This window comes from Lemur catta, chromosome 2 (genome assembly GCF_020740605.2).
Source record: "Lemur catta isolate mLemCat1 chromosome 2, mLemCat1.pri, whole genome shotgun sequence".
NCBI lineage: Eukaryota > Metazoa > Chordata > Mammalia > Primates > Lemuridae > Lemur > Lemur catta.
Genome location: NC_059129.1, coordinates 76475798 through 76482803, shown reverse-complemented (window position 1 = coordinate 76482803; position 7006 = coordinate 76475798). Strand labels below are relative to the sequence as shown.

Sequence of the window (7006 nt, the reverse complement as noted above, 5' to 3'; positions counted from 1 at the left end):
TCTCAGGGGCCTGTCACAACAAAGATTGGTTTCTTGCTCACAGTCCATTTACCACAGGTGGAACTGTCTCTCCATGTCACCTTCCTTCCAGGATTCAGAAGTATCCTCTGCCAGTCTCATGACTGAGGGAATGGGGAGATGCTAAACCATTAATTGGAACATAAAGTTTCTGCACTAACATTTCATTACAGGACCAAGCCTGAAATCAAGGGGGTAGGGAAGTACAGCGGTTAGCAAGAAGAGGAACAATAGTATTTGGCAAATTATAATACAATGTGTACACATCCGTTCTCCTTCATTTGAATTGATTGAGAATTTTTTTTCTTACTAAATTTTTTTCTTTCTGTGATTTTGAAAGCTATGTTTAGTGTTTACCAAAAAATGTTATAAGCATATTTAACTCTTCAAAGACTAAAATGATAACTTTTACCATCTCAAACAATGGAATTCAACTGTATCATCTCAACATTGGCTTACCTGCTGTTGCTCTTCAGTATTTTAGTTATTTTTCTTGCTTCATAAACCATACTTTATTGTTTTTTGATTTTACAGACAACACGTATAGGGATTTACTGATTTTCACAAAATATTCTGCTAAACTTTCCTTCTCTAATTACAGATTTTCCACATAGGATTATTTTCTAGGCTTCTGAAGTATATCCTTCAGAATATCTTTTAGTAAGGAGCTATTAGTGGTAAACTCTCTGGATTTCTCAGAAATTGCCTTTATAGCTTCCTCTTTCTTGGTTATATTATTCTATGTTAAGATTTATTTTTGCACCACACTTTGAAAATGTTATTCCACTGTTTGTTTTTTGGCTTCCATTATTGAGGATGAGAGATATTATGTTGATCTAAGTGCCGTTGCCTATATTTAATCTATCTTTTCCCTCTGGATGCTTCTAAGACTTTTTTTTCTTTGATAATCTTCAGCTTCAATATGATGGATCTTAGGTCTGATGACAAATCCTCACAAGGGTCAATTTATAGTTAGATATCTCAAGGGAGCTTTTATTTTTCTCCTTGAACCCAGAACTTCTGCAAAGGGTACTTACTCCTTGTTGACTCTTTTACAGGAAGTGTAACCATTCCTGGTCTGGCTTTATGTAGAAGTGGTCCTGTTACACTTCTGACATGGAACAGGACCAAATCTTTGTCTTTTGATCCCCATAGTCCTAGCAGCCATGGAAATGAACCTCATGGAATTAACCATGGATAAGTGGATGTCCTTGTAGTAGCCAGGAACCTAGAGCTTGCTCATCCACCTCTCTGAATTCATGATCTTCACTATACATTTGCCTTTTGAGGATTTCTCTTACTTTCTTCTTGTATCAGCAATGCATTTATAGATTTATTTGTAGTTGGTTTTCAGGGGAAGTGGGCAGGGAATATAACGTGCCAAAACACTACAAATAGAAGTTCCTGATGGGCTTGTTTAATAAAAAATTCATGAGCACAAAAAAAGAGTTTAGTTGAATTGAACCTATTTGATGGAATAAATAAAATGCCACTTACTAAACACATACATACCTACAATAAGAAATACTATATAGAACAATTTTATTTTTTAAACAAAATTTACATATTATTTAGATTAAATTATATAAAATTTATTTTCTTCACCAAAAATAGCAGCAATATTACCTACATTATAACACAAAATAGTTTTGTAGGTCTTCCAGTTTTTGCTTATAAATCAAGATAAGGCAGTAGATATAGTTATGGAAAAAGACGGAAGAAAACAGACAAGTCAGTTGTTAGTATCTGTGGTCACTGAGTCTGTCTTGACCATGAAACAGAAATGTTCAGCATATACCTGCTATAAAGCCTATACCTGCTATAAAGCATATGAAGATGTAGACTCAACAAAGAACTGTTAACAGCAACAACCAAATGTGGAAAGTTTGAATGGCAGACTCTTCTTTATTCAAACTTCAATTATAGCTTGTTCCTTTAAGTTTCTTTAAGTTCATTTGATAAAGACAAAATCTACACTAAAATCCTTGTTTGTGAGCTCTCAGGCTTGTAAGTTCACAATTCATCTCTCTGGTAATATTCTTAACTGCCCATTAAAGATTTTTAACAACATATCTAAAACTCCTACTAGTCAAAGGTCAATCGTGAGCTTCACTGTAATATTTTATAAAATATATTTCTTCTTCCCATACTTCTTCAAAATTTACTTCTTCAAATAAACCAATCTAATGGGTACTGTGAACACTATTTGGGTGATGGGCGTACCTATAGCCAGGACTCAAGCATTACAAAAATGATTCATGTAACCTAAAAGAATTGCACCCCCTTATTATTTTGAAATAAATAAAAAAACAAAAGCAGAAGTGTTTTTAAAAAAACAATTGATATCTTAGTACCTAACAATTGGATCCACAGTGATAATAAATGTTATGTATAAAACAACTTAACTAAAGTAATTCCATAATGCCACTAGCAGAAATCATGCAGAAATAAAACATGGCACTTTCAATGCTATCTTCTGGAAGAACAAATAGGTCCTCAAAGCTTGAGAATTCAAACAGGATACATATAAATAGGAAGATTACCAATAGCTAATGTATTCAATGGGAGTACTATATAGGCAAATATATTCAGTGATTAAGTGGTCTAAATACACTTTACAGCTTTTCTTTCAAATATCAATATAAGGCTCTTCGATATTTTCAGTGGTTTCTGAACTATCTGTGGGAAGCTCTGACTTAGCTGTATGAAATTTGATATATGTGTCTACCATTAAATCCAGATTGTGTTTTACATCAAAATTTTTGTTAAGCAAAGCCAAGTTACTCAACCTTTAGTCTGTCAAAGTAAGCTTTGAGAGGCTTTTGTTCATTTTTACAGCACTCATTCTCAACCTTCATCACAGGAAGAATACACAGGACTTTCAGCAAAGCATACACGTTAGGGAAAAACTTGATGGCAAGCAGCTGGAGGGCTTCATAAACGGTGGGTGGAAGCTCTATATCTTTCCCTCTGTGTTTCCATCTGATTCTCCAATGAAGCATTGCTGAGAGAGTATCAAAATTGAGTAAGTCACTTCTGCACGTGTCAGCATGGTGTTCCTCTGATGTATTAAATTTTATCTGTTCCATGACTGAGGGTACCAGAGATAAGCATTTAAGATCTTTGAGGTGCTGTTCTGAGAATATATCTTTAAGTTCCTGAATAATGTGCTCTATTGTTGGAGCACTTAGGGTTTCTGTAATAACTCAGAGGTTAGTTGACAGTTCAAGTTATCTTGCTGAGTTCTGTGGAATTTCCCAGGGAGTTTCATTTGAACATTAAGTTTGTCTGACAAATTTGTGGCTTCATCAAACCAAAACTCGTGATCAACTTCAATATTTTCCATCACTTCACTGGGTGAGTGCAGTACTGCAGTCAAGCTACTGGCTGCAAAGAGGATATCAGAGGTTTGCCCCTAGAGATTTTTCCCAAGGCTCTTGTAAAACATATGACATTTTTAAGAACAATAATGGTAACAATGAAATAAAAATCTGTTACTGCACTATAGAGTACAAATGCTCAGCCAGCTATACAGTTATTCCATCTAATATTTTTGTCACTGTTTGTATCATCCAAACATAAAACCAGCACTTGCAGGAGATTCACTCAAATTTCAAAAGCCTCATGCCTTCCTGTCCACTGAGAATGGCAAGTTTCCTTCAGTTCTTTACCACTTTCTTCAGTGTTCAGAAAAAGAACAGAAATTACATTGTCAAGTTCTAAAAGCAGTTGTGGTAATCCATGGAAAAAAAAGAAGAAACTTCCTCAATTGTTTCCAATACAACAGTTACTCCCATAATAGGCACAGGAATATAATAATTATAAATAATTTTGCCAATCACATATTTAAGGCACAGGAAGAGCAGAGTGTGCAGATATCTTGGGGATATTTCTCTAAAAGTCTAGAAGCAACAACTTTCATATTGGAAGAAAATCCACTGGGCACAATGAAAACCTAGCCAGGACAACACTCCATATTTAGCCCCCACTTCTCAGTTATCACAGTGTGAAATCTTACAGCCAAAATTCTACATTTGCTTCATAGGACAGGAAGCCCACAAATCCTCTCTCAGGTTATGAGATGCATTGACACACCGTACCAACACGGGTAGGTCCTCTTCTCCCGCTATGTTTACTACATCAGTGATAACAGAAAAGTGCAAGTCTCTCACTTCCCTGAAAGTCTCTTCCCCAATACAGCTCTCACAGGTCTCTAGCATCTTGATTCTGCTGTGTTTTGGAATAGAACAATGTGTTAACCCTGTTGTCTCAAAGTGCTTTCTCAGGACCTCTTCACCGGAATTTATCAGGCACTTCAGCAGTGCTTGGAAGTTACCAGGAGTGAAAAGCCCTTCTGGGATTTTATCAGCTTCATGTCTAGCCAGAGATATTAAACACATTTTGCTTTCCCATAAGAATCAAAATTTCAAGTAGAGATTTTAGGTTATTCTTTGTTTTCTTTCTCTGCAAGGATTAGAGAGGTAAAATGTCCTCATCCTACTCTTCAGCCCCTTCTTCTACACTGGGGGTTCCAAGAATTGCTGTTGTTAAGTTTCTTTATTTTTTTTCCTGTTCAGAAGTTTGGTTAATTTTTTTCTGTTTCGGTGTCTTGATTTCATCTTCACTCAATTCTTTTATTCATTTTCTGTGTTTGCTATGTGGAGTGTCCAAATGATTGTTAAGATCAAACATTGTTAGTATTGCATTTCTTGAAGAACTGTCCTATGAGGACTAGCACTGCAGGTCATAGAAGTCTTAAAGTGTTTGGCACAGAATCGATAATGTTTATTTAGTTGATCAAGTGTTTTCAGTCTGCTCTCCTACAATTCTTCATTCACTTCTGGCATCTGGCCGATCCCATCAGAACCTGAAGAAAACCAGGTAGGGCTGCGTGCTCTTCCTGTGAACCTGAGGGCCCACAAAGTTCAGCATCGTTCCTACCACTGGCCCAGCCCTGCCCCCACACCTCCCCAGGGCACCCTGCCGCCCCTCGGACCCAGGAGGGGAGACTGACCAGCCCACAGTGAGGGGCAGGCTACGGCACACTTCTCTACTATTAAATTCCAGTCTTTATTCCATAGGGATATGGATTATCTCTAAGCTTAGTGTTTTGAAATAAACAATACCACCAATACCACAGCAAACACACTATGAGCATTGACAGACTGCTAACAGAAGGACTAAGAATTTTCCATGATTACAAATAATGCTTACTATTTGAACTCTCACTATTTTCAGAAACCAAATAATTTGAGTAAATTTTCAGATAAATCTTTCGTTATATAAACCTTCCCCTATCCCATATCTACAACTAGGAACCCAAATATAATAGATTCAAATATCATAGCAACCTCACCATGTGAACACAACTACCAAACTCATATTATCTGAACCCAGGAATTGAATAAATTCAAAGAAGAAAGGATATTTGTATTGAATAAGCTCTAATATGAGAGAGTGATACGTATGGCATACACTTTAAAGAGGATAGATTTACGGACATAAAGAAGATCAATGAAAGATAGAGAACCAGGTAACAAAAGAAAAAAAAAAAACATTGCATACTCCTGAAGTATAGACAAGAAGAGAAAAGCTTCATGTAAGTGAAATGTAATTTCCAAGAGCCATTCTTCATAATTTTTTAAAGGTCTATCTATGATTTTTTATATTACTCTATCAAATATATTTTCTGTATTGATTAAATATGGTTAATGGTATCTACTAGTTCACTTGACAGATGCTTTAGGTTTAACAGCTTCTGTTCTTCTTATGTTGTGTGCTACCCATAGTTTGAATATATCAATGGCCAAGGAAAATGAGTGGAGCTGCACAGAGCAACTTGTGAATCCACAATCCCCTGCAACCTCTTTCTTCTCTGCCCCCATCAATTACTCCTTGCGCAAAACTCAAGGAAATTTCTAAATCTCTTTGTTAAGCTGGGAAAGACTTAAACACATTTACACTTTGACCAAAAAAAAACCATTCACTTCCATGTTAACCCTGCTTGTTCTATTTGTACAGTAAGCTTTCATCTCTAATTGTGAAATGCAAAGTTGCCTTCTGTTTGAAGAATATCTGGCTTCAGCCTGACAAGTAGTAATTGTTTCAGGATGACTGGGTAATCTTCTGGGAGGATAATAGTTTGATTACTGCGGTTCTTAGCCCCCTCCAACACACACACATGCAGACACACACAAACACACACACACACACACTCACACACCTTCAAACATTGGCATTTGCTTATCTGGAGAATTTTAGACTTTGGCTTCAACCTCTATAGACAGTTTGAAAGTGCTGGACAACAAAGGTGGTCTGTCACAAATATGTCTTCCCCCTCAGCCACTTGACCTACCAGTCCAAAAATAAGAGTTGCAAAAAAATCCTACCTGTATCCATGATAATTTCACAGATTTCTATTTTTCTTCTTCCAAATGTGTTCTGGCTCTCATCCCAACTGAATCTCTAATAGTGGAATGTCAGTGGTTTGCTAAGTATGAATAGTAGGCAATTTAAGTTTGGGGACTAAACTCTTGGCTCATAAACAAAACCCAAACAAAAACCTAGCTATGGTGTTTTGGACTTAATATTTGTTTGCTATCTGGCTATACATGAAACTCAGATATATCTTTGTGTGTATAGGAGTTTAGGGGTCATTTTACTTTTTAAAAAATTTAAAATTTTAATTAACAAATTTTTAAATAATTTATCTTTATCTGACAAATAACTGTATATATTTATAGTGTACATGTTTTGATATATGTGTACATTGTAAAGTACAATGTACAAAGTACATTGTAAAGTGGAATGATTAATTAAAACTACTTAATACATGTTTTCAAAATGCATAAAACAAAGGGAAGCAGTTAAAAACTCTGAATGTTTATTCAGATGACTGTGGTTTTTCCAAGGTTGGTCAGTCTCAGCGATAGGTAGCTCCTACTGGTGCTGAGGTGACGTGATCTGAAGTACGCCAGCTGGGAAGCTC

General features: G+C 36.0%; 1 pseudogene; it reads right to left on the bottom strand.

Moving 5' to 3' along the window:
* Positions 1 to 2647: 2647 nt before the first annotated feature.
* On the bottom strand, positions 2648 to 4950 carry LOC123632104 (annotated as a pseudogene).
* Between the last annotated feature and the right edge of the window lie 2056 nt (positions 4951 to 7006).